General features: G+C 34.9%; 1 protein-coding gene across 2 annotated transcripts in view; it reads left to right on the forward strand.

Moving 5' to 3' along the window:
- Positions 1-26414, forward strand: part of RHOA (ras homolog family member A) — a 60255-nt gene that overhangs the window by 6034 nt on the left and 27807 nt on the right. The window contains exon 2 of one of the 2 annotated variants that reach the window (XM_016424386.2): positions 2155-2220. The exons of the other annotated variant lie outside the window; for it this stretch is intronic. The gene's annotated coding sequence lies outside the window, so the exon portion shown is untranslated. The remainder of the gene's footprint in view (positions 1-2154; positions 2221-26414) is intronic. 2 annotated transcript variants of the gene reach the window in all.

Genomic DNA, 26414 nt, shown 5'->3' on the forward strand with positions numbered 1-26414 from the left:
TGAAGAGAAACTTAAAAAAAAAAAAAACTGGGCAGATAAGTGGCTCAGTGGATAAAGAGCCAGACCTGGAGTCAATTCTAAGATAGAAGGTAAGGATTTTTTTTTTTATGTTGTGTATAGTATATTGTTTTCCTATGAAACATATTTTCTGACCATGAGTAAGAATTCTTGTGTGTTTTTTGTTTGTTTGTTTTCCTTCCACTTCAGTGTGGCTGCTTAATGTAGCCAAATTTTCCTTGTCATTTGAACTTGGATATGTTATGGAGAAGATATACAAAGGAGAATCCTTAAAGAAGATATTCCCTGATAATATTTCTTACCAGTTGATAGGATCATAGATCTAGAGGGGCTTTAGAAATCTTGTCTACCTCCCTCATTTTACAAATTAGAAAAGGCCCAGAGTAGTTAAGGTATATTGTCCAAGGTAAGTAGAAGATATTCACTAGGGTTTTTTTACTTCACATCAAAGTCAGCATCATGATGAGATGGATAAAGCACTATACATCTGCTTTAGTTTTTTCATAGAAGGGCTTAGAATCATAAAATCATAGTTTCAAATCTGGAAGGGATTATAAAATAGTGGATTAATACATCTTTCCCTTTGGGCTACCCTCTATGTGTTTAGCCACCTCTGTGTTCACCTTTATGTATATAGTTCTTTACAGCTGAGGAGTTTTGGCCATTTTGGTTTTGCCCCTAACTTGATTAGGACTGAATAAGCATATTTGTGTGTCTCTCACCAGATTAGTAACTCTCTTGCTCTTCCATTTTAGACACATTTAATGTTAAGTGTTCTTGAGATAAGGAGACATTTAAAGTTTCTAAGTAGCAATTTAGTTGAAGTTATTAATTCCTATTTTTAAAAATTATACACATTCAGGCCATGGTACTGAAACATTAAGGAAAAACTTTATGTACCTGTAATTATGATAGACATCTGATAGTAAATAGGAAACACTACTACTTTCTCTACGTTTCCCTTGGTTTCATGTGCTTCCCCATTAAAATATAGAACTGCTCCTGACACTTTTATAGTGGTTCATAAGCATCTATTTTGAGACACATAAATGGTTAATTGCAAGTAGTTTGTAGTACAAAATGTTGTTGTTAAAGTTAGTGGTGTATTCTTTAAAGAGTAGTCAAAATAGTGTATCTATTTAAGCATCATTAGGAGCCAGAAAGAAATCTTTAAGTTCTGCTGACTTATAGAAAGCAAAAACATGCCTATCAGCAAAATAAGAGTTTTTTTTAACGGTTAAAAATAAAGTTAACAACATATGATAACAAAAATAAAGTTAACAACAACAAAGCTTCTTTGGGACTTAATGTGTATCCTTCCTTTAGATTGTTCCAGACAAAGGTCTGATGATGCTAATATTTTCTTTTCTATTTCAGTCACAAAGATGCAAATAGGTGTGTTTTTTGGTCTAGAAGTAGCAATTTCCCTAGAATGTCCTTGCAGGTCTCTGACTTCAGTGAAAAGTTAGATTTTAGAGAAAATGTTCCATTGGCAAGTAAAGTCCATTTATTTAGGTTTCTTCTTTAAAGAAAAAAAATTCATCCCATTTAGCTGTTTAGAAAATGATTATGTTTTCAGTGTTGAAAATACATGTATCCCTTCTACATCTCTGCGCCCCTTAGATCTGGAAAATCAGAGTAAAAATTTTTGACCCTCCTTTCCTCCCAAAGAAGTCTGAATTTTTTCCTTCTCTTTTATGTGGTGTTTTCATTTCTCTTATTGTAAATTTGGGTTACGTATGCATTTATAAGTTTCTAAACTTTTTCATGTCATCTGGTGGCCTTCGTGTGTCCTCTGCTGCTTCAACAAAACTCCAAAAATTCCGATATAATTTCTTATCCCAACCTGCAATATATTAGAACCAAGATGGTGAAAGTCACAATGTGGAAGAAATAATTTGGCATAGTGTACATAGCATGTGAAATAGGCCATGGGAAGAATGAATAAATACGTAGATAGATATGTTGAATATCCTAGCTTGTCTCAGGAATTAAATCCCAGGCATCTCTCCCATTGTCTACCAGATTTCATTGGGCATCTTGGGGCAAGCCTATTTAGGTTACTGTACTAAGGTTACCACAGCAAAATTAATCAATTTTAATTCCCAAATTTATTGTTGTTTTACATTTCCATAGTGCCTTTCCTCTGAGAAGTTCAAGATACTGCTATACAGGTGGTATTTCTCTCAACATTCCTGTGAGGTAGGTACATGCATCAGAAACCTGCTCTTTGCTACCTTTTCCCCTCACAGGAACAAGTAATAGAAGGTACTGGGGAAACAGATACATCACTATCACTCCTCAGTGTTATCCAGTGAACTCTGGTTTGTTGTGTTGTTTTTTTTTTAAACCCTTGCATTCCATCTTAGAATCAGTACTATGTTCCCAGGTAAGGGCTAGGCAATGGGGCTTAAGTGACTTGCCCAGGGTAACAGCGCTCAGAAAGTGTCTATGGCCAGATTTTAATCCAGGATCTCCCATCTCTAGGCCTGACTCAATCCACTGAGCCACCCAGCTGCTCCCCCAATGAACTCTTTTTAAAAATATTTTTTAAATATCTTAAAGTCTTCTTACTGCTTTTATTTCTCATTAAAACCATCCCTCCTCACCAGAGATCTAGTTTGGGTAGAAAAGAAGAGTAGAGGGAGAGAATTAAAGCAAATTAAAGCAAAAAAATAAGCCATATCAACTGAGTTGACAGTATGTAGTGTTTCATATCTTTAATCATAGTCATTGTCATCCCCTTTCCCATCTTTGCCAAGAAGCAAGGTGGTATATTTTCTTATTCCTTTTTGGGGGGATCTACACATGATCATAAAGTAATTACATGCCATTCAATTTTTTTTTGTTCTTTCCATTTATATAGTCATGGTTCAGATTCACTCTTCACTTGTAGTTCTGCTTAATTTTTTTTTCTAGAGTCCTGTATATCCTTTCCTTTCAACTTTTTTTTGTGATAAACTCTCTAGCTTTCCTGCTATCTTCTACTCCTAATTATAGCTCTTCCTATATTTCTAAAGACATTTCTATTTTTACTGAATTTCTAGATGACCTCACTGAATTTAACTGTTTGCCACTTTTGAGCTATGCCTCCTCTTTTCGTTGTTTTAGTTTATATCAATTGATCTTCTTAACCTTTTGCCCATGCCCTGATTGTTACCTGGATATGATTGACTACAAAGGAAACAGTACCAATAACAGTCCAGAAAAACAGGGATAAAGGGAGTAAAGTTCACCATAAAGATATTTGAGCAGTGACTAGTTTTAGGGTGGAGATACACATAATATACACCTAACTCTGTGAGTTTCCAAATACTTAGGTATAAAATGGAACATGAAAACAAATTTCTGATTTTAACTTAATAGAATTAAACAGCTTGACCTAAACTTGTATTGCTGCAGGACTTATTACTGCTTGCTTACTGATTTCCATTGTCTAGAGGAATTATATAACTTGGAATGTACTCTTAATATATTTGTAGATAAATTTCTACTTTGCAGGTGCGTGCGTGCGTGCGTGCGTGCGTGCGTGTGTGTGTGTGTGTGTGTGTGTGTACACGTACATACGTGCTCATATAATAATCCTTGAGGCTAAAATAATCCTGCCCTTTCTTTCATATATTGTACTACTCTGACTTGTCTTCATTGAAGCACTTTTTCCCCCCTTTAAAAGGTCTTATTTTCTCTTCCATTGTGGGTTAAAACACTTTGTAACAAATACTTAATTATAGTTTATCTTAAGTCATGGACTCTTGGCTAATTTATTTGGTCAAGCCATGGTGTTGAGGTCATAGATTTAATCCTTATAAGGGATTTAATTTTACATGGGGGGGAAAACTGATGCTACAAAATGAACACTTAGCCCTTGTCTCTTGTTTTCTACAGTTTTATTGATACTTTTTGTTTTCATATCACATTCATTTCTGAATGTCTCCTTCTCCAGATCAAGGAGTCTTCCTTTGTATCAAATATGTATAGTTTTTAATTTCAGCACAATCAACTGGCATAATAATTGTTTGCACATATAAAATTCTATCACCCAAGCCTTTACTTCTCATAAAAAGATTAAGGTACATTTTTTTCAACTGTCTTCCTGAGTACTATCTTTAAAATTCATGCTATTGCTAGTGAGGATGTAAGCTTGACCTAATACAAACCTAACATTACTGTTGAAATGAACTAAGAAAACAGAACTGGGCATCGCCAGTGTGTTTCGTAAGAGTATAATAGAAGTAGTATCTTATGTACTCTTGCTTTGACATATGGCATTAATTGATCAACAAGTGTTTATTAAGCACTATGTGCTTGACATTATTTGAGGTTCTGGGGATAAAAAATATAAATATAAATATATATTATATAAATATAAAGAATGAAGCTTTCATTCCTTTCAAGGAGCTCATATTCTATTAAATAGGGCAGTGTATGTATGTTATGTATATATTGCTTATAGTGCATATCCTACAGATGATTAATAGAATTTTCCTTTTAAAGCGACAGTACTTGTTTTAAAAGTGCTTCTTCTAAGGGGCAGTTAAGTGGCTCAGTGGACAGAGTCAGGCCTAGAGATGGGAGGTCCTGGGTTCAAATTCAGTTTCAGACACATCCTAGGAGTAGGTAAGTCAGTTAACCCAAATTGCATAGCCTTACTCAGTATCAATTCTGAGATAGAAAGTGTTTTTTTTTTTTAATTGCTTCCTTTCATTAATAGTGGTCCTTTTATCTCCTTTGTCTTACTGCCTTTTAAACACTTAAGTTGACTTTTTTTGCCCTGTAGAATTTGTTGAACATTATTAGTTTATTAGAGATGTTGATGGCTCTTTTTGAGATCTGGTTAAGTGAACAAGGTACAGAAATGAAGTAGATGGTTCTGAAACCTAGGTTTTATTTCCGGCTTAGCCAGTGATGTGCCATGTGACCAAATGACCAAGTTATTCAACCTACTTTTAAAAAAAAATCTGGAATGGTATTACTTGTTCTCTTCCAAGCACAGAAAGTATAACACTTTACTTTTAAAATAATTTTATTAATAACTTTTGTCTTTATAAAGTATTAATTTCCAGCTGTATCCTCCTCTTTCCCCATCCCATAAAAAGAAACGAAGTACTTCTCTCCCCAAGATTTCAAAGCAAAATATTCAAGGATTTTGTTTTGGTCATCTTGCTGTACCAGTCTTCCCCTCATTTATTATCCATTAGTAGGAATTAATCCTTTTTGGCTCTTTAAAAACAGAAATGATTGATTACTAACTTTGAATTACATATTTTCTTTGGCTTGTGTTTTGCCACTTTATATTTGTGGTGGTGATCCTATCATATATTTGAACTTAACTGTCTCCCTATATCCATCTCTGAATATCAATTATAACAGTTGCCAGTTCTGTATATTTACCATGTAGGATAGGGACTAGACATGACTTAATTGGTATATGGAACTCCCTCTACCAGTTAAGTCCCTTCTCTGAAATTTGGTCTTAGAGAGTTGTCTAGAGTACTGAGAACTTAAGTGATTGATTTGGGTTCAAACAGCCAGTATATGTCAGAGTTGTGATTTCAACCTGGGCCTTTCATTTACCAAAGTACCCTGCAAAATATAAATAAATAAATTAGATACTCTCCTTGTCTTGTCTTTTCTTTTTCTTTCTTTCTTTTTTTTTTTTGCATACAGGTATATACTAAAAAAGTAGTACTGCAAATTACTATATAAAAACAGTCGGGTGATTTTATGGTCCAGAGTTGTGTATAGTATTAGGAAATTCTTTGGCAAGAATGCAAGGAGCAGAAGGGAGGCAACAACAGGCAATATTGCTATATTCAGGTACCTAGGTTCTGACTTCGGTATGACAGTAAGAAAAAGAAGTCAGTGGGCTGAATTCATACACTTCCTCGCTCTGACTACAGGCAAGTCATTAACCCCACTTGCCTAGCCCTTACCACTCTTGTCTTGAAACCGATACTTAGTATCAATTCTAAGGCAGAAAGCAAGGGTTTTAAAAAAGAAGTCAGTAGGGACCAACTGTAAGGTTTTAAAAAATTATTACTTAATATCTTTTTTGTTTTCAGATCACTTTTATTTCCAAATATATGCCTCTCCTGCTTCTCCAGAAAGCCATCTCCTAAAACTTAAGAATTTTTTAAAACATAAAGATGAAAAGGTAGAAAGGGTTTTTCAGCAAAACACCAAATAGTCAGACACCAAAGGAGTCAGACAGTATGTGCAATGTTTCACACCTATAGTTCCCCCTCTTCTGCAAGAATGGGAAGGCGCATTTTCTAATTTTTTCTTTTGAGTCAAGCTTGTTTTATAACTATAGTGTTTAGGGGTCTTCTTTACATTATTGCAGTAATTGTATATATTGCTTTCCTGGTTCTGCTTGTTTTGCATCAGTTGACATGTTTCCCCCTGTTTCTCTCTATTCTTCATATTGGTTTATTATCCTGTAATAAAGACCCTAGTGGGTATTAGCTTTGTTTTTCTTTTGCTAATACAAAGTTGTTGCTATGCACACAAATGGACTTGAATTTCTGTCTTCGACATCTTTCTTAGGGCATGTGCCTACCAGTGGGATCTCAAAGGATATAAAGTAGTGATGGCAAACCTATGAAATGAGTGCCAAAGATAGCACACAGAGCACTTTCTATGGACACGTGGTGGGTCCCGTCCCCCCCCCCAACTGTGCCCAACAATATTTTTTTCTCAGCACCCCAATGGGGAGCGAACAAGGAGTAAGGTGGGCGGCTCACAGGCAGCGGAGCTAGAGGGGAGCAGTGCACTTTGGTCACTCCCCTCCCCCTCTCTGCACTCACTGATGACATTCCTCACTTCACCTGCCCCTCTATGCAGTAGCCCAATGGGAACACTTTCTACCTTCCCTGTGTTGGGGGGGGGGGGGCATTCTATCTCTAAAAGGTCACTGGTCTAGGCATTTTAATTGCTTTTCTTAGCATCATTCTAAATTGCTTTCTAGAATGATTTAATAAAATCACAGATACGCCAGCAGTATATTAATATCCCTGTCTTTTCACAACCCATCCAGTAGTGACAATAATAGCTAACATTTATATAGTACTTACTATGTACCAGACATTGTGCTTATTAAGCACTTTACAATTTTTATATTACTTGATCCTCACAATAACTAGGAGGTAGATGCTATTATACACATTTTACAATTGAGGAAATGGAGACAAATAGAGCTGAAATGACTTGCCCAGGGTAACATATAGTAAGTATGTCTGAGGCCATATGTGAACTCAGGTCTTATTGGCTAAAGCTCTTAGGGTTCCTAAACTTTTTACACAGGGGGCCAGTTCACTGTCCCTCAGACCATTGGAGGGCCAGACTATAAAAACCTAACTGTATTCAGGCAGCAATATACACAGTGCAGAATCCCCTCCCCCAGATTGCCACTCACCATGCTGACATCTTCCATTGTGCAGCCACATAATCCTTTGCGCAGCACCTAGTTCTAAGATGCCATGCAAAGGATTATGTCACCGGAAGTAGTACTGTACGTGAGCGATGACACCACATACAGTATTCCTCTCACCACCAGTGAAAGAGACCGCCCTTCTGGAAGTGTGGTGGGGGTTGGATACATGGCCTCAGGGGGCCTCAGTTTGGGGACCCCTGCTCTAAAAGGCTGAGAGATGAGAAAAGATTATGATTTGTCGATTAAAAGATCATTGATTTCTTAAGGAAATTGCTCTTTCAAATATGAGGTTGGAAGCCAGATTCAAAGTGTTTTGAGAAGTCAGAGAAAGAGGCAATAAAATACAACAGACAGATTTTTTAATGAGAGTTTAGTGATGAAAGGAAGGAGCTGTATAGGGTAGTTATTTGAAAGAATGGTAGAATAAAAGAAAGTGAAAAACATTTTGAGGAAAGATAATTAGTACAGTTTGACTGGAGTAGAGTATATAAGAGGAAGTAATATAAGACAGTTGTGTCCAACTTATATAGAAAGAGGTCACTAAATGTACATATGTCTTCCTTAGGGCCACACTCTTTATTTAACCGCACATTAACATTATATTCTGTTGTATTTTTGTTTAGTTAAATATTTCCCAATTAATTTGTAAATTGGTTCTGGAGTGTTGTCACACATCGCACAGCTACTTGTTTGACCTCTCTTGTAGTCAAGGCCAGTCTAAGGGACTAGGAGTCAGAAATACCTGGCTCAGATTCCAACTCTGCAAGTCATGATCTCTCTGAGCCTTAGTTTTCTCATCCTTAAAATAGGAATAAGCAAGCACCTACCTCAGGGATATTGTGACTATCAAATGAGATGTATAAAATACTTCATAAACTTTAAACCCTAATATCCTCTATTATCAGTGTTATTACAAACATAATTATAATATGAAGCCAGATTTTGGACAACCTTAAATGACATACTGAACTATGGTCTATAAATAAAAAGCAAACTATTTAATGTTTTTTAACGGATTTATGTGCTGAGTGAGTGCTTTTTAAGAATTATCTCATTATTCCTCACAACAGCCCTAGAAGTAGGATATTATTCCCATTTTTTAGTTGAAGAAGCCAAGGTAAATATTTTGCTGACTTGCCCAAGGTCACAAAGCTAACAATAAGTATCTGAGAATGGATTTGAATTCTGACCTTTCTTATTGTGCTGTGGTGCTTCCTACCTATCTCAGTAAAATACATCTGTACTCACTCTGATGCTGATATTTCAGGAATTATGTAGCCAAGATATGGGAGGAAAAGACAAGTCTTACCTTGGGAGGATAAGCTGCATAAGTATGCCTTTTTCTTTTAAATGAAACCATGAAGATCTAATAGTTAACCTGTTTTCAAAAAGTCATGCAAATTAGTATTGCCTATGATGAATAAATTTCATTAAATGAGGAATAAAATGGGTAAGTTCATGTTGATTCATGTTACTGCCCTACCTGTTTAATGTTAATTCTAAAAACCTTGTCTATTATATAGAATATATAGTCCAGTTTAATCAACATGAGTTGGGCTCTGAGCTTTAAAAAAAAGTTATGTTTTAAAGTAAACTAGAATTTATCTACTCCCATGGCTTTCAGTTATTACCTCTTTGCGGTTAATTCCTAAATATACATTCTAGCCTTGACTTTTCCAGTCCTTTATTTCCAACTGCCTGCTACACATAACCACTTTTATACCTTGCCTACATATTTCAGCCAGTTCAAAATAAAACAACTCTTGCTTTTAAAGCATGCCCTACTTAATTTCACCTGGATTACTAAGAATTTTGCAATAACTTTCTAATTGGTTTCTCCTTCTCCAATTTGTCCTTCCCACATGCCAAAGTAATTTTCCTATATATGTTTGATCCTGCCCAAGCTTTTAGTGACTCTTACCTATGGAATAAATTGCAATTTTATTGCTTAGCAGGATAGGCCCTCCAAAATTTGATTCTAACTTATCTTTCCTACTATTTCATACTTTCCTCTTGTTTACATGTTAGACAATCTGGTTGTTTCCTGTTCCCCATTCTCTTGCTTTTTCCAAATTCCATTTAGTTTAGGCCTGTTACTGTCTCACATTCCCATCTTCGGCCACTGTCCAGGCTCAACTCAGATGCTATGGCCTTTTTACTCCTTATTGCGTCTCCTCAGAAGTGGTATTTTCCTTCTTCAAAAGCTGTTTTTTAACTTCATTTGAAAAAATTCATGTTATTGATGCCTTTTGTCTTTATATCAGCCATTTTCCACCACCATTGAATCCCACCTTGTGACAAAGTTAAGCAAGAATACCCAGAAACACTGTTTGATAATGCACGTAATACTCTGTCCTAGAAATCTCCTCTTTTGCTATAAGCAGAAAGCTATATTTCTTTTTTAGACCTTCATTTGTTTATCTATTGCTAAGAATTCACTTTCTTTTTAGTGATCTTGTTAATGTTATTGAATATATTTTTTTTTTTTGGTTCTTCATATTTTGCTCCTATAGTTTACACAGCTGTGTTTTACACAACTGTTTAGTGTTTTAAGAAAAATCTTCACTTTCATAATTTCTTACTGCATAATCATATTCTTATATTCCTATAGCATAGCTTTTTCAGAGTCTTCCAATCAATGAGCACCTGCTTTTGATTCTAGCTTTTTGTTACCACAAAAAAATTCTCCTTTGTTGGAAATAAATTAGACCTTTTTCATATCTACCACTAAGAAAGTCAGTTTGGGGATCACTGAGTCTTAAATGATTCCAAATTGAAATTAAAAAATAATCCAGAATGGTTGGGTCACTGCATAGACCACAAATAGTACATCCATATACCTGCCTCCAGAAAGCCCCAGAGATGTTAAAGTGAACCATTTATTAGATATCTCCTGCTATGAGCTGCAGGCATTATGTGAGCAAGTAGAGACAAAAATCTTAACCTTCAATGTGCTTATATTTATGCCACCTTAACATCTCTTTATTCAATTAATTATTTTCTAATTTGTGTTATAGTTATATACATCCAGCTATCCTACCATTTTATCATACTCTACTTGGTGTCCTTGATGTGTAGTTTCTTATCTCTGTAATCCTAAATTACTGCTTAATTGAACTATATTTCATATTACTTTGCTTTAAAGAAATACAGAGGCTGAAGATTTGTGCCTTTTCATTGCCCTCAGTTAAGAAATCCCATTGTAAATAAAGAACATTTGGCCATGAGATAAGTCTACCTTTATAGTATTGATCATCAGAATTCCTCTTCCTCTGGCTGCCTTTCTACTATCAACATTTTCTAAGTTTCCAGGTCTAAAGACTCTGAGCATAAAAGACTCACCAAAATCATAGAATAAGCTCAAACTCTAAATATAAATAATTAATAAATTACAAAATCCTAATGAAAGTGACCCACGTCCTTACAGACTCTGAGTTGGAAAGGATTTTCAGGGGATATTTTGTCTACATTGTACCTGAACAAGAATCCTTTTTTACAGCATACCTACAAGTGGGTATGATTACAGGCTGAATTTTCCCCAGTAATTTTCTCTGGGCTCATTTTCTTTGTAAGTAAATTTGCATATCCCTGTGCCTAGGACACTTTCCTTCTTACCTCTATATCGTGACTTCCTTCAGAAAACAGATCAAACCCCACCTTCTACAAGAGCTCTTTCCCCAACCCCATTTTACTTAATGGCTTTCCCTAGAAAGTCACCTTCCACTTACATTGTATATATCTTTTTTATACATAATTGTCTTCCTCTTGCCTCCTCCATTAGACTCTGAGCTCCGCTTGGGGGGGAGAGGAGGTCGGAATATTTTTTTACCTTTCACTGTATAGCACAGTTTGTGACACATAGTAGGCACTTAGTAAATGAGTGCTAACTGACTGACCTATGTAGAAGGAATAGAGGGGGAATATTATCTTCACTGGATCTTTCATTTAGATTCATAGTTGCTTTTGATTTATTTTGGTATTTATTCCTAAACCTAATATTAAAGCACCTCCCTGGAGTCAAATGTCTTTGTTCCTCTGTCCATTCTACTTCTCCTAAACAGATTTTTCAGCCTGAGTAGAATTACAATTTCTTAATTTCCCCTGCTCATCAGGAATTAAGAGTAATTCCTTTTTGAAAATTGAATCTTTATGCAAGTACAGTAAGGTCTTGTTTTTCTTTTAGATCATTGTCCGCTAAACATTTTTTTGATCCCTCACCCTTCTCAGTTAAAAAAGAGTGATTTTTCACCATGGCATCCTGTCACTTAATGAAGACAGGATTCTATTATTATTGCCCTGAAAGGACCAAACTGGCTCAAAAGATGAATCAGAGAAGACTGGGCACAGCTGTGAGAAGGGACAGTTTTGGGGTTCTGATAGGTATTAGGTGTCCTTATGTTGGAGGCAAACTTCATGATTAGCTATTTCTGGGCATTGTAGAGTATGTTTAATAGTATCTTTTAATAGTTTTTTAATAGTTTTAATAGTATCTCTCCTCCTGGGGGCCCCCCCCCACTCCTGATAGTGCCCCCCCACCCTGTGAAGATGTTATCACTTTAAGTACCAAAACTTTTAGCAGCATTATAAATCATCTCCAGATCTTATGTTTTTTATAAATTGTCATTATCCCTTTCTTCCCTTGTTATTAGCACTTCTTTCTTTTTACTTTCCTTTCTTTCTGCATCCCTTTCTCCCTTCCCTATTATCTCAATGGGATGTGGTCTAGGAAACGAGTTGACCAAGTTTCAGTCTGGTCAGAAATTGACAAAGAATCAATTTCTCATGTTTTAAGGAACTTTTCTGAGTGATGCCGAAAAGATTTGTGGCACAGACTTTATAACATCCATTTTGGCTGCTGAGATCCTTTTTTGTTTGTTTACTAGTTCCAGGTAGTGTTTCAGAGTTAAGATTATTATGTAAGTAAACTCTAGCTCTGTAAGGCATGGTGTCTTGTAAGGCAAACCCTAGAATGGGGGGTGGGGGTGGGGATAACATTTTGTCTGGAAGCATTCATTTTTCTTTCCACTTTTAGAAACAACTAATCTTGCTATACAACAGCTTTGCTGGAACATAGACTTTTTAAACTGTTTCTGTTGGTGGCAATGAAGCTTAAATCAGGAAGAAATATTTTTATTAAAACCCAAATGAAAATCATTTAAGTACTTTTGTGTCTGAGCACTTTGTTAAAAACTAAAGGAGATATGATGCTTAAGACTTGGTTATCATCAAAGAACTTGTAAATCCTAGGGGGATAAGATGTCAGTAAAAACATCTACAAATATATACAATAAATGCAATATGGTAGAGGTGTCAACTGCTACCTCTAAAGCTTGAACCAGATTAAAATGTGGTTGGGAAATGTTAAAGTTAATTTGAGTTTGCCCAAGTCAATATATTGCTGCAAGGAGGTTCTATTTGACTTTTACACCACTGCATTAAAGAATACTGCTCAATTTGAAGTTTTGGGCACATTTTATTATTTTGGCAAGGACTAGTTATAGAGAAAATATTGCCTTTAGTATGTAAGAACAAGTTCTATCCAAATGGGTTTTCAGTCTTTTAGATAGAATGTAAAATTTTCACTTAAGATTCCAGTCAGAAAGCTTAGCAGATCTATGTGACATACAATTAAATATTGACCCCATTTCCAGACACAAATAATACAGAACACTAATCTTGAAGAATATAACCAATAAGTAATTACAGATCCCTTAATAAAGTCTATACAAATAAATATTCAGAATTTTGGAAGCTTCCTTAAAATTATTTTTAAGCCTTTTTTAAAATTTTTGATAAACATTTGGTATTCTTGTTATCTATCTTGTCATCAAGCAGTACTTGATGGTTATTTTAAAAGTTTCTTGAAAAGTTTAAGTGTACATCTTCATTTGACTTAATACTTAATATAAATTTCATTATTACAGTTACACTTAATCATTGATTTCACTAGATATCCACAGTACCTGACACATAGTAAATGCTTAATAAAAGCTCTAGCAGCAACGGATAGTTTGTTAAGCCCTGTTATTAAATTATACCCACTTTTCACTTCTCTACCACTTTTGATATTTTGCTTTTTAAAAAACAAAACAAAACTTTTTTCTTTTCTGCTAAATTGTCATGTTCTTGAGAGGTACAGGAACTCTCTTTTATATAGTATTTATTACATCCAAGTACTCAAAGCTTTTATAAAAAAGGATGTAATGGTTGTAGCAGCAATTATATTCTTATATTGAATCAAAAGTCATCTGGTGTGTATCAAAGGGTCAGTTTAGAATGGTGATTTTTCCTTTCATATTCAGTAAGATTCCTTTTTTTTTTTTTAATCACCTCATGTATATCAGTTTAATATTGTACCTTTTTGAGGACTGTCTGAGTCTTTAAGCAAGAACTATCCTACCTTTGAGGAAATTTATATCATTTTTGTATTATGCTGAAAAGGAATTAATAAAAATATTCCACTTTGACTAGAGAAAGTTGAGTCTTAAAAAAAATAAGCATTTCAAAACTTAAAATCTTTAAATAGCTTCATCAGCTTTTAAAAGGCACATACATTCCTTTAATTTGGGGAGAAGCATTTTATGGTAGAATTTTAGGTCAATAATGTAGTTATAATGTATATATGTAAACAAGAAATATATTTTCAGGTATGATCAGTGTGAGAATTTGTTTTTCCTGACTACAAATCTTTGTTTGAAGGGGGTTTTTTTTCTCTTTCTTTTCCCTCCATTAGTGGGGAGTAGAAGGGAAAGGGAAACTAAGGATAATATTGCGCCTCCCCCCCGCCAAAAGAAAAGAAGAGAAAAGAAAAACTGGACTTGATCAAAATTTTCAGTTTCATGTATAAGCCTTTTTCTGTTTCACTATGTGATGGCTAATTTTACTTGCTCTATGTTAAGAATTTTTCAAGTTTAACTTAAAAAATTAATAGGATACACATTTAAAATCATGTTTCAAAAAGGAAAAGTTCTTTTCTCTGGATTTTCTTGTGATCTTAAAACATTCTAAATTCTTTAAATATAATTATTTATAATTATCTAAAATGGTTGTCCTTTGGCAGCTCCACTTAAGGATTCTTACAGCCTAGTAAAGGAAATATACAAAAGACCCTTTGCTTGAACACTAAGTAGCTGGGAAAGTGGAAAAGAAGTAATAATAACTTTTAGTAATTCCCTGGCAAGTTAGTGCTCATCGTTGTTATGTTGTGGTCAGTATTTACTCTGTTTTTGTATATCTAGATATCAAAAAGGCCGTTTTTGTAAGTATATAATAATCCACCCCTACCCCACAAATCTGCTTCATATACATTTTGTTCAACTATTAAACACTTGTGTAAGAGACTTAAAGAGATGATTAGTCTTAATTCTCTGAAATAAACAGATTCCGGAGAACATTGTACACAGAAACAGCAATATTGTGGAATGATTGAGATAGATTTAGCTTCCTCTCCCCCTCGCCCCCTACAATGATACAGGACAATTCTGAGGGACTTATGACAAGAAAGAACTGTTGGTGTTGAAATTGAAATCAAAGCATACCATTTTTCACTTTAGGTTATTTGGGTTTTTATTTTGAGGTTTTAGTTTTATACTTACAAAAATGAACAGCATGGAAATCTGTTTTGCATGATAATACAACCCAGACTGAATTTCTTGCAAGTTCTTGGAAGGGGGAGGAAGGAGACATTTGGGATCTTATAACTTTGGACAACTTGTGTGGAAATTTGTTTGCCTACTTTTAATCATGTCTCCTTGATCAGGAAATTTGTTTTGCTTATAACTATTCCTTCCCTGGCAACATTTTCCCTGTTAACCACCTCCCCTTCTCACCCTTGCTTCCCCCCCCTCACCCCCCCCCACCGTTAAGTTTGATGTATTTCTACACCAAATTGAGTGTGTATATTCAATCCTCGTGTCCATTCATTTAAGTATGAAGTTCATCTGATTTGCATTCCTCTTACCCCTTCCTCCATGGCTTTTCTGGTGGGCCTTTTGCCTGAGGGCTTCTGCTGATTTTTTGTGTGTGTGCAGTTCTGGAATGGAAGAAGTTATTTACTGTGATCAGTCATTTGATTTCTTGATCATTCGATGATGTGCTATTATTAAGTTTTTTCTAGAGTTAAAGTATGGGAGCTAGGATGCCTGCCTTCCTTCAAGCAGACATCTTGTCTTGAGGTCCCTTGAAAGAGGGCTATAGAGACACAAATTAAAATATAAATGTGCTTTCTTGTGAAGTCTTCATTTTTGTAGTTGAAATTTGGATCATAAGGCAGTAATTTTCTTTAAATTTCTTGATAGATACTTGGTGGAATATAAACATAGATACCTTCTGTCTTTACAGGGTTTATCTGGTTCTAAGATTGTAGAGGATGTAATGTGTGTGTTTGCGTTTGTTTCTCCCACTGTTTACTATTCTCAAACTTCCTTGAGAGGAGTAAATAGTGTGGATGCTTAATTAGTCATATTTGGTAAAGAAGAAACCATTTAGAGAAGATGAAATTTCAAGTAAATTAACAAAGAAGAAAGTTAAGGTGGAGGCCATTGTCTAATTCTTATAACTTGAATTCAGTTACTATCAGCCTTGCCATTAAGGAATCTAGAATTTGATTGTGAGGTCCATATGTTAACACATGGAATAATTAGTACACAATATTGAAGAATGGGGAAATTCTTTTGAAAAGCTACAATAGTCAAGGAAATTTTCATGGGGAAACTGACTTTGTAAAGAATTTGAATACAGCACAAAGAGATTACTATTCTACCCCTAGTGAAGACAGGTGAAAACAAACAGAATAGTGAAGAGGCAGAATGCACATTGAGGAGACCAGTTTGAAAAAGCAGAAGGAATGTGATGGGGAAGAGTAGGAAATAAGATTTGTTAAGGATGGAATGGGGAACAGATTATAGATGATATAAAAAACTGGGCAATTTAGGCTTTGTTCTGCCTGAAACATGGAGCCAGAAAGTAGAAGGGAAACATTAAAGCATTGTGTGAGGGATGAGTAATATAATGGCATTAAGGTGCAAAATGAATTGTATAGAAATAGGGTTTTAGGAATCAAAGAATGAGGAACCGAAAGCCAAGACTATGGTGATAGCAGTGAAAATGCAAAATGAGAGTTAAGTAAAACATGTTTTAAAGGACAAGTTTTTTATAGGACTTGGTAGTAGAATACTCTTAACTTTAAAGCATTGTTATGGTGCATTTGTTTATCTCTCCTGCCACATCCAAAAGGTTATTTTTCTTTATTTGTAATTTGCCTCTTTGTGTTACAGCTTCTTTAAGACTGCCCAGAAAAATCTAAATTTAATCAAAATCAATAGGATTAAAATTCACAGATATTTATTTAGGCCATTGCTTAGGTTAATATGTCTTTCTAGGAAGAAACTTACTGGAATTATTGGAGTATTTTTGTACTTTATTGTTAACATGAGTAACTGGATTATAATTAAATTCAGATTAAATTGCACTAAATAGTGCAATTATTAATGGAGAATTTAAGAGCCCATATATTTAGAGTGCTTAATTTAAAAAACTTTAATTTAAAAAAAAACACAGAAATAATTTGAGTTTGTAAAAGGCTTTCCTTTCTTCCACTGACCCTCTCCCTATTTCCTATCCCTATCCCCTCCCACCCCCCTCGACATCCATTTAAGGTTTTTTGAATTTGATGCCTTTTGCTTCAACATAATTATATCTTATCCCATTCATTAAATCATCTTTCATAACAGACTGAAAAAGGAGAGAAGGCAATGTATGCAACTGAACAAAATCAATCAATACATTAACCTTATCTGATAAGAGCTCAGCACCAATAGCAGCCCCAGTCACTACTTCTACAATGAAGGAAGGAATGTATATTTTCTCTACTCTTCTTGAGGACCAAGCTTGGCTATTATAATTGCACAGCATTTGCTTCATTGTATTATTCTTTCTGTTTGTATTTAGTGTGGTCATCATGTATATTGTTTTCCTGGTTCTTTCTTCATTTTATGTTCATGTATGTGTTCCTTTGAATAATTTGTATTTGTTGTTCTGCTACAACAGTATATTCCATTGCATTTATGTAACCATTTTTGTTTAATAATTCCCAGGGGGATGCACACCTTTGTTTCCAGTCCTTTACTGTCACAAAAATACAACTATAAATACTTCACTTTATATGAAACTTATCTTCAATTTATCCTGGTATATGCTTAGTCAAGGGATCTTTGGGTCCAAAGGATATGACTATCTTAGCCATTTTCTTAACAGATCCAAACTGCTAATGGTTAGATCAATTCACAGCTCCCCTGACATTGTTAGTGTGTCTCTTTTTCCTGCAACCTTTCCAAAATTACTGTGTCTGTCTTTCATTGTAATTGCCAGTTTGCTGGGTGCAAAATGGAACTCTTCTTTGGATTCAATTTTACTTATTAGCAATTTGTAGAAATTCACCACTGTTGTGGACCAATTGCCATGCTTGAAGGGTACTTGAACTGCATAATGCAAATAATTAGCAGATGGTGCCATTCTTAACAGTTTACTTTTTAAGGAGTATTCAATTTAAAACAAACTTCATGAAATTCAATATAGTTTTTCTGCATTGTGGTGAAGCATCATAAAGCCAAGAGATAACTTTGATTTTGCCACCAGTTTTACTCTGGAAAATTGCTTGACCTCCCCAGGTCTATTTGTTCTATAAAAATGAGGAAGGCTACATTCATAGCCCTAAAAAAATTAATACTTAAATGTTTATTGTCATTCTTGCCTTGGAAAAATGATTTGACATTTGGTAGCTCATTTAATTCTCCTTAAATGCCCTACAAGCATTTCGTAAAGCAGCTGGCTATTTTTCTCTGATCTTTTTCATTCTGTACATACTTGGTTTTTATACATTGGTTTTTGCACATATTGTGGTAAAATGATCTAGGAACTGTTTAGACTTAGAAGGTTAGAGATTTGAAGTTATGACACCCGAAATCGAGATCCTAATGCTTTTATACTAACAAATTTATTCTTTCCTGAAACTATCACGAGGACAATACTGAATGGCCACATATTAAATTAGAGGACCCTTTTATGGAGCAGGCTACATTTGGAGAGGACTTTGAAGATATTTTATTTTACCATTTAGAGCAGGCTACTTCATAAAATAAGCAGCCCTCTTTTTGCACTACATCATAATGCAGAAACATTTTTACAGATACAGAGCAGAGTGGCACATCCAAAGCCAAGATTCAAGTATGGGTGTAAATGGTCTTTAATTTTTGGAATAAAAAATATATATATTCTCGGCCTTCTTGCTTAGTTTTTACAACCCTGAAAGTGCCTAGCAAATCAACATTTATAGAAAACCTTCGTAAACATGGTATTTCAGAGTACTGTGGTGCAGGAACCAACAAATAAACATATTGAAGTGTGCTGCTTAATGCACTGACATGAATGGACCATTTTGAAAGATTATAATATGATTCTTGACAATGGTTATATTTTAAGGGAGGAAGGGTCGGCATCTTCATCCTCATAACCATGTGCTTTTTTTGTTTTTTAACCCTTCGCTTCTGTCTTAGACTCAATACTGGTATCATTTCCAAGGCAGAAGAGTAGTATGACTCTTCAATGGATGTTAAGGGACTTGCCCAGGATCACCCAGCTAGGAAGTATCTAAGTCTAGATCTGAACCCAGGAGCTCCTATCTCCAGGACTGGCTTTCTATCCATTGAGCCACCTAGCTGCCTCAAACCAGTACTTTTTAAGGCTCTGCTAATGGAATGAAAGCTCAAGCATATCCTACCAAGATGGAAGAGCTTTGTGTATGGAGTTAATGACATTCTTTATATAACATCTGGTCATGGAACAGCTTCACCTAATTTTGCTTAAGCTCATCACAAGGTTGACCAAAATTATATATGCATTTAGCTATTTTCTAGTTAAAGTAGTTCATAAAGTTGTAGACTGAAGTATATAGGTATTTCAGTCAAAGAGCTACCCAAACCAGAGAAATCGTGTTTTATTGAAATGTTGAAGCAAAATTTCTCTCTTACCTAGACAGGCAAGTTATATCTTGCCAATGAATCTTTGTCTATCTCTTAAGTCCAATTCAGATTAACCTCTTTAATGAATTCTCTGATTCCCTCTAGTTGCTAACAAACTTACCCTTTGGGAACTTAGGCAGTTCTAATGTAACATCTTACATTTATGTTTGTTTTATCACTATTAAACTCTAAGCTCCATGAGGCTAGAGGTTATCTTATAAAACCATTGGGTCTTTTCCATCACCAAGCAAAACATTTGCATTTCCATTTTATTTTACTTAATATTTAATATATTACAGCAGATTTTCCAAATTCCCAGGCTTGATCATGTCAGTCTGCTTTTGAAAATAAAATAATAAAACCTGTCAGTTCCCTGATTCCTTAGGTCATGGAATTTAAGGCCTTCTACAACGTTTCCAGCTTTATCTTCCAACCTTATTTGACAGTACTCATAGTAATAATAATAATATTTTATACAGTGGCTTCTATATGCTAGACACTGTTCAGAGCATTTTACAAATATCTCATTTGATCTTCACAACAACCTTGTGAGGTAGGTGCTATTATTATAATTTTACAATTGAGGAAACTGAAGCAGAGTTTAAAGTGATTTGCCTGGGCCACACAGTTAATAAGTGTTTGAGCCTAGAGTTAAACTCAGATCTTTCTGAATCTAGCGCTAATATTCTAAGTACTCTGCTGCCTATATGTTTCTTGTCTCTTTTCCTACTTCATTGGCTTCACCAACAGTTAAACACACTAACACATTCCATCTGAAGTCCTCCCATCTCACCATCTATTTCTTCCCTGAAGCCATTTCTTATTTTTCTCTTGTCAGTTCCCCCTGCTGAAAGTATTCACTCCTTTGTCTTTGTCATATATTCTACCTTTATTTTTGTGCATATATCACATACACCTCTAGGTTGTGATTTCTCTGAGATTAGGACTATCATCTCTATGTCCTGCTAAATTTAAAGTGTACACTTTTTATAATTATTGTTTTAAATTTAATAACTGAATGAAATTTACAAAATAGAAAGTAAAATCTTATCTAAAACTAACCATTTTAACACTGAATAATCAAATGAGTAAATTAATTTATTTTGCATCTATTAAGTCCATTTGAACTTCAGCTACCCTAATGCTCCACTCTAGCCCTGTAAATTTCCAAACCAAAATATGCCTTCCTGAACATCATTCCCTACCTTGTGTTGACCCCCTTGTTAGAAGATTATTTAATTATTTATTATTATTAATTGCTATGATGTGAACTTTGGGAGGTTGGGACCTGACAGTGAGTTTATATTATGCAGACTAAAAATCCAATCAAGGTATTACAGTATTGTAATGTAAATTGAAATGTAAATTGTGAGAAAGTTAATGGTACAGAATTCCATTCAATGAATCAAGGACATATATAGTAAGCATATTACATGAGTGAGACAAGGACTGAATACATATATACACATACACATTGATAAGTAGAAATTAATTGTTATTTCTAACAGCAAACCAAGTCATCACTGATTTATGTGTGCCAAGCATTGTGCTAAGATCTTGGAATACAAAGAAGCACAAAAAAGTCCCTGTTTAATTTAATGGAACTCAAAGTCTAATGACAAGAGACAAAATGCAAATAACTATGAACAAACAAGATGAATTAGAAATAATCTTAAGAGGGAGGATGCTAAAGTTAAAAGAAGACTCCTAGAAAAGCTTCTTGCAGAAGATAAAACTTAAGTTAGAACTTGAAGTCAGGGAAACTAGGAGACAGACAAAGAGGAAGAGGATTCAAGGCATGGCAGATAGCCAATGAAAATGTTCAGCGCTAGGATAAAGTATCTTCAGGGAATAGCAAGGAAACTATAAGTAGGGCATAACTATTTTAATTTATTTATTTTAACTGAGAAGCAATTAGGTTTTTATATTTTATAAATATATTGTAGTTGTTGGTTTTTTGTTTCCTGTATTGGTTAGTAATATTAATAGCTAACATTTATAAAATTAAATTTTGTAAAGCACTACATATTCTTTCATATTTTATCTAGTATGACCTACTTTAAAGGTAAGTCTCTTAAAGGAAGGAATTTATATCTGTAGCACTTAACCACTGGGTCTGGTAGTATGCAGTTAAGCTGCAGAATATTTCCAGTGATTAGCTATTGTTTAGGAATAATATAAATAATAAGAAATATATGATTGAAAATAGAGGCATCAGGGGCAGCGAAGTGGCTCAGTGAATTGAGAGACAAGGGCTAGAGACAGGACATCCTGGGTTTAAATGTGACCTCAGACACTTCCTAGTGTGACCCTGAATAAGTCACTTAAGCCCAATGGCCCAGCCCTTAGTGCTCTTCAGCCTTGGAACCAATACATAGTATTGATTCTAAGACAGAAGATAGGGTTTTTATTTCTAAAAAGAAAATGGATATACAAGCTGCACTATTAACTGGGAAATGTAAAAAAACCTAGAGGAAAATTTTTACTTCTGGATTTAATGTGGAGAATTTTAGGGAAAACACAAACAAGAATTGCACCCAGCTTAAAGGCATGTTTGTAGTCCATGAATCTCCTGCTGATTTTGCTTTGCATAACTTTGTTCAGATTTTTCTTATTGTCATTTTGATCATTTTATAATAGGGGAGGAAATCTCTGGACCTGGCATTTCATTAGCATAGGGAGCTCCCCAGTGAGAGAAATTCCTCTACCAATGCAAATGAAGCTCATTTGGACACCATTATCCTCAAGAGTCAGTGATATTTGCTTAGGATCACAAAACTGGTATATAATACCTAGAGTGGAACCCAGATCTGTCTTCCTGACTGAACCTGGCTCCCAGGTCATAGATCTATATTGCCCCTTTCCATTAATAGACCATAATAGCCGTTCTCCTATTATTGTACATATCAATTTCTAGCTTTTTACTATCAGAAATATATCACAAGTGAATATTGTTGTACAGATATTATCCAAAAATATCACAAAAAGGAAAATTATTCCAAGCAGTGAATCAGTGAGTCAGAAGATTAAACTTGGATTTGTTTTTTGGGGTTTTGTTTTCATAAAAAAAATTGGTGTATATTTGATATTATATATTAACCATTAAAGTCCTAAGAAATTAGTAGCCTGAATCTAGAATGTATAAACTTCTAGAATAGGCAGATTCCCCAAACAAACAGTGGCCATTTGGTAGTGTTAGGTCTGGTTTCTTTAAATAGTTGTGTTGGTCCTTTTTTTAAACTGTTGGTAAAATCTTTACATTTTCCCTTCACTTTTTTTTGGATGCTGGCTTTTAATTTAAAAATGAAAAGTAGTCTTCTGTAATGGCTCCTGGCTGGAAACATTAATAAGCCTGCTTTCCTTTTTGTGCTCCTTTTTTCTTTGGATTTCTTTTGAAGGGACCATTGCACCTTATTTCCTAATATTTTTCAAAAATGTTTAGGAAAATTTAACTTCTTTGCAGATCTTTCTTAAGCTTTCATAGGTTATTCCTAATGGATAGACAAGATTTTGTCGTGAGACCATCAGAAATTTTGAGATTTAAATACTTTTCATCACATCACAAGATATAATGACCCTGCTTAGAGCAGGTGGTCTGCAAAGCTGCTTTTCACTTGACCAAATAAACCATCTAACTTAGTTTGAACTCAAAATTAAATTACCTTAAGAAAAAAAGCTCTCCTAAGACAGTATTTGTTGTTGTTTTATCCTGATGTCAGAGAGCAGAACCCCAGTACCTTTGTTTTGAATAACCCATTGTAGTGATGGTAAGAATCAGGAAGAAGCTATAACTCTCTAAAGGAGAGGTATGGTGTCCTCACTTTAGAGTTTTGTAATGTTATTTAACTTGTCCCCTCCCCCAAGTCCAGCTAGAAATGAGGGGTTACATTAATTAGAAGTAGTAGTACTTAATAGATGCTTTGATTTTCTTTTAGACGCAGTGTCTTAAAACTATGTCTTAGGTGAATGATGTATTTTAATGTGGCTATATAGATTATGGTAGGATTTTTTTGTTTGTTTCTCTTAGGGACCCCTTCAGCAATCTGAAGCCAATGGACCACTTCCTAGAATAATGTTTTTAAATGCATAAAATAGGATTACAAAGGGAAACCATTATGTTGAAATAAAGTTATAAATTTTTCCCCCAGAAAGTTCACAGACCTTAGGTTAGGGATGTTGGCTGTAAATTGTTAAAAAATTAGCTAAGCTTAACAAGAAATCAGTAAAAATGTTTTAATTGACTGAACATATAGATAAATGGGATATGCCTTGAGTATTCAGTGACATCTTGGGAGATTAAGAAGCCATTGGGTTTTTTTGTTTTTTAACCATTATCTTCCATCTTTTATCACTATATTCTATCTTACTTACAAATAAGCATTCATGTGTATTTGGTTTCCCTTCTCCTTTACTAAATTTTAGTGGTAGCATATTTCCAGGGGTTCTAGACAGATCATTTTGCAAGAAAATTGAGGTACTAAAATTTTTTTTTTTTGACATAACGTAAAAACCAAAAGAGGGAGTATGAATCTTCAGTGTGAGGAAGGTATTTACACCAATGAAGTGACTTAAGTTCTTGGTAACCATAAAGAAATAAAAGAAGTTAGTTAGATGTAGAACTGGGTGATAGTTGAAAAGGGATGGGGGAGTATATGAAGGGATTGTACTGGTTAGAGTCCTATACTGAAAGAGCTCATTGAACCACTTGAGTTTAACCAGTTTTGAATAAAGTTTAGTTTCAAATGAGATGTCAGCTATCAGCCAATTTAACTTTGTAAAAATGGTTGTGGAATAAATACTCCTCTCCCCAGGGTGTGTTATTGTGTACATTAGGAAGGAAAACTTGTTTAGTCTGATGGGAGGGGGCCACTACAAGCCTAGTGAGTAACAAAGGAAGCATCCGTTTCCTCTTAATTTAGTTGCTGCCTTTTAAAGTTTGTGGTTCTCTATGGCATATTCTTCTGCAATTTAAACAGTTTTAGTGAGTGTCCATTGTTTAGTATTATGTGAAAAACTTCTGTTTTATTGTTCCTTTAGTTTTGTTTGCTCCATAATGTTAATTATTTCAGCTTTGATAGTCTGAAGTAGTTCTGGTTCAATAATTAAATACTTGTTTTCTACATTCAGCTCCACGTGTAAGTCAGGGCCACTAAAGACAGTTAGCAAAGCTATACCACCCAATCCCCAATTTTAAAAAAAAGCAAATAATATAATGAATATAACTATGGAACAGGAAACCAAAGTATATGGTTAAAGTATCTTTTTGGTCAGTGATAGTGAACCCGTGGCAAAGATGGCATGAGGAACACTCTGTGGGGACTTGGTGGAGCTGCTCCCTCCCTCTCTCCACTGTGCCTGAGGACATTTTTTCACATCCCCCTGCCCCCTTGCCCAGCAGCCCAATGGGAGCACACAGGGGTTTAGCTGCTTACAGGTGGCAGAACTGTAAGGGAGTGGAGCAACCGGCCCCCTTCCCATCCCCTCTCCTACACTCCCTGACATTCTTCACTTCACCCACTCCTCCACCCAGCAGTCCAATGGGAGCACTTTCTCCCTTCCCTGTGTGGAGTAAGGGGGAGGATGGGCAGTGGCACAGCACTCTGGCTCTAAAAGGTTTGTCATCACTGTTTTAGGTTCTAATTCATCATACTAGGAAGGGGTGGGGGTGGGGGTAGGGTCTTTACCTCTTTCTCTTTGTTACTCTCCTTAATAAATCTGCTTAGAACCAAAGATAGCCAATGGGAAGTGAACATTTAAAGGGATATAGATCCAAAGAACTTATTTCCTCAGACAATTCCCACCACCTTCCAAAGAACAGGTAGCAACTACTTGGCCTTTGTGAGCTGGGTGAATCTTGGGGATTTTTTTTTAAACAGTTTCAGAAATTTAAACAGATGCTAATGGTGAAGTTTTAGAACAAAGCTATTAGAATTTTCTCTTTGCTATGTGAAAAAGAGGGTTTTTGGTGGGGTTGTCCTTTAAATGTTTGATCACAGGATTTTGCTTATAAAATTTTTTTAGTGTTAGAATATTTAATACACTAGCTTTTGAAATTGATTTAGAACATTTTAATATTTTTCTGCTTCTCAGTGACCTACTACTAATTTTTCTGTTGGTGATAGTTACTCATGTTGTTGATTTTATTGGTTTTGTTTATTTTTCATTATAATTGAGGCAGCATAATATAATGGGAAAGAGGGCAGAATGAGGCAGTAAAGACCTGGTTTCAAATCTAACCTCTTAACACTTACTGGCTTTATGACCTTGAACAACTCATTTAATCTTTCTAAACCTCAGTTTTCTCATTTTAAAAATGGGAATAATAATATTGCCTATAGTAGTTATATAATGGCATGGTTTTTATGGTCATTACTATAACTGCTTAGAAGGAAGGGAGTATCAGAAGCCCTCCCTACTTCATAAGTAAGGGAAGGGGAAGAGGAATAAAACATTTATATAGCACCTACTATGTACCAAACACTGTGTTAAACACTTCATAAATATTTCCTTTGATCTTCACAATAACCTATTAGGTAGGTGCTATTGTATCCATTTTAAAGTTGAAGGAACTGAGGTAGATAGGTTACATGACTTGCCCAGGGTCATACAGCTAGCATATCCTGGGATAAGAAACAAAAGTTGAGAACTCCTTTCACTCCCATTTGCTGTTCAGTATGCAATTCTTTGCAAAGATTGTGGCTACTGTTTCCATCCCTGCTTAAGTTTTGTGGTCAGCCTTTTGTTTTACACTAAGAACCAAGGCCCAATTGATGCAAAAATAAATATTAATTTTACTTTGAAATGATGTTTTATTTCTCTCCATTCACTTTGCTGTATATTTGTTTTTTTAATGCACTGTGCCAAGTGACACAGCTTGGTCATTCAGGGTATTCTTATGGGTTCTTCTGGTGTTAAAGCTGCTCTTTGCTTAAAACTTTGGTATTTAC

The sequence above is a fragment of the Monodelphis domestica genome, chromosome 7 (assembly GCF_027887165.1).
Source record: "Monodelphis domestica isolate mMonDom1 chromosome 7, mMonDom1.pri, whole genome shotgun sequence".
Classification (NCBI taxonomy): Eukaryota; Metazoa; Chordata; class Mammalia; order Didelphimorphia; family Didelphidae; genus Monodelphis; species Monodelphis domestica.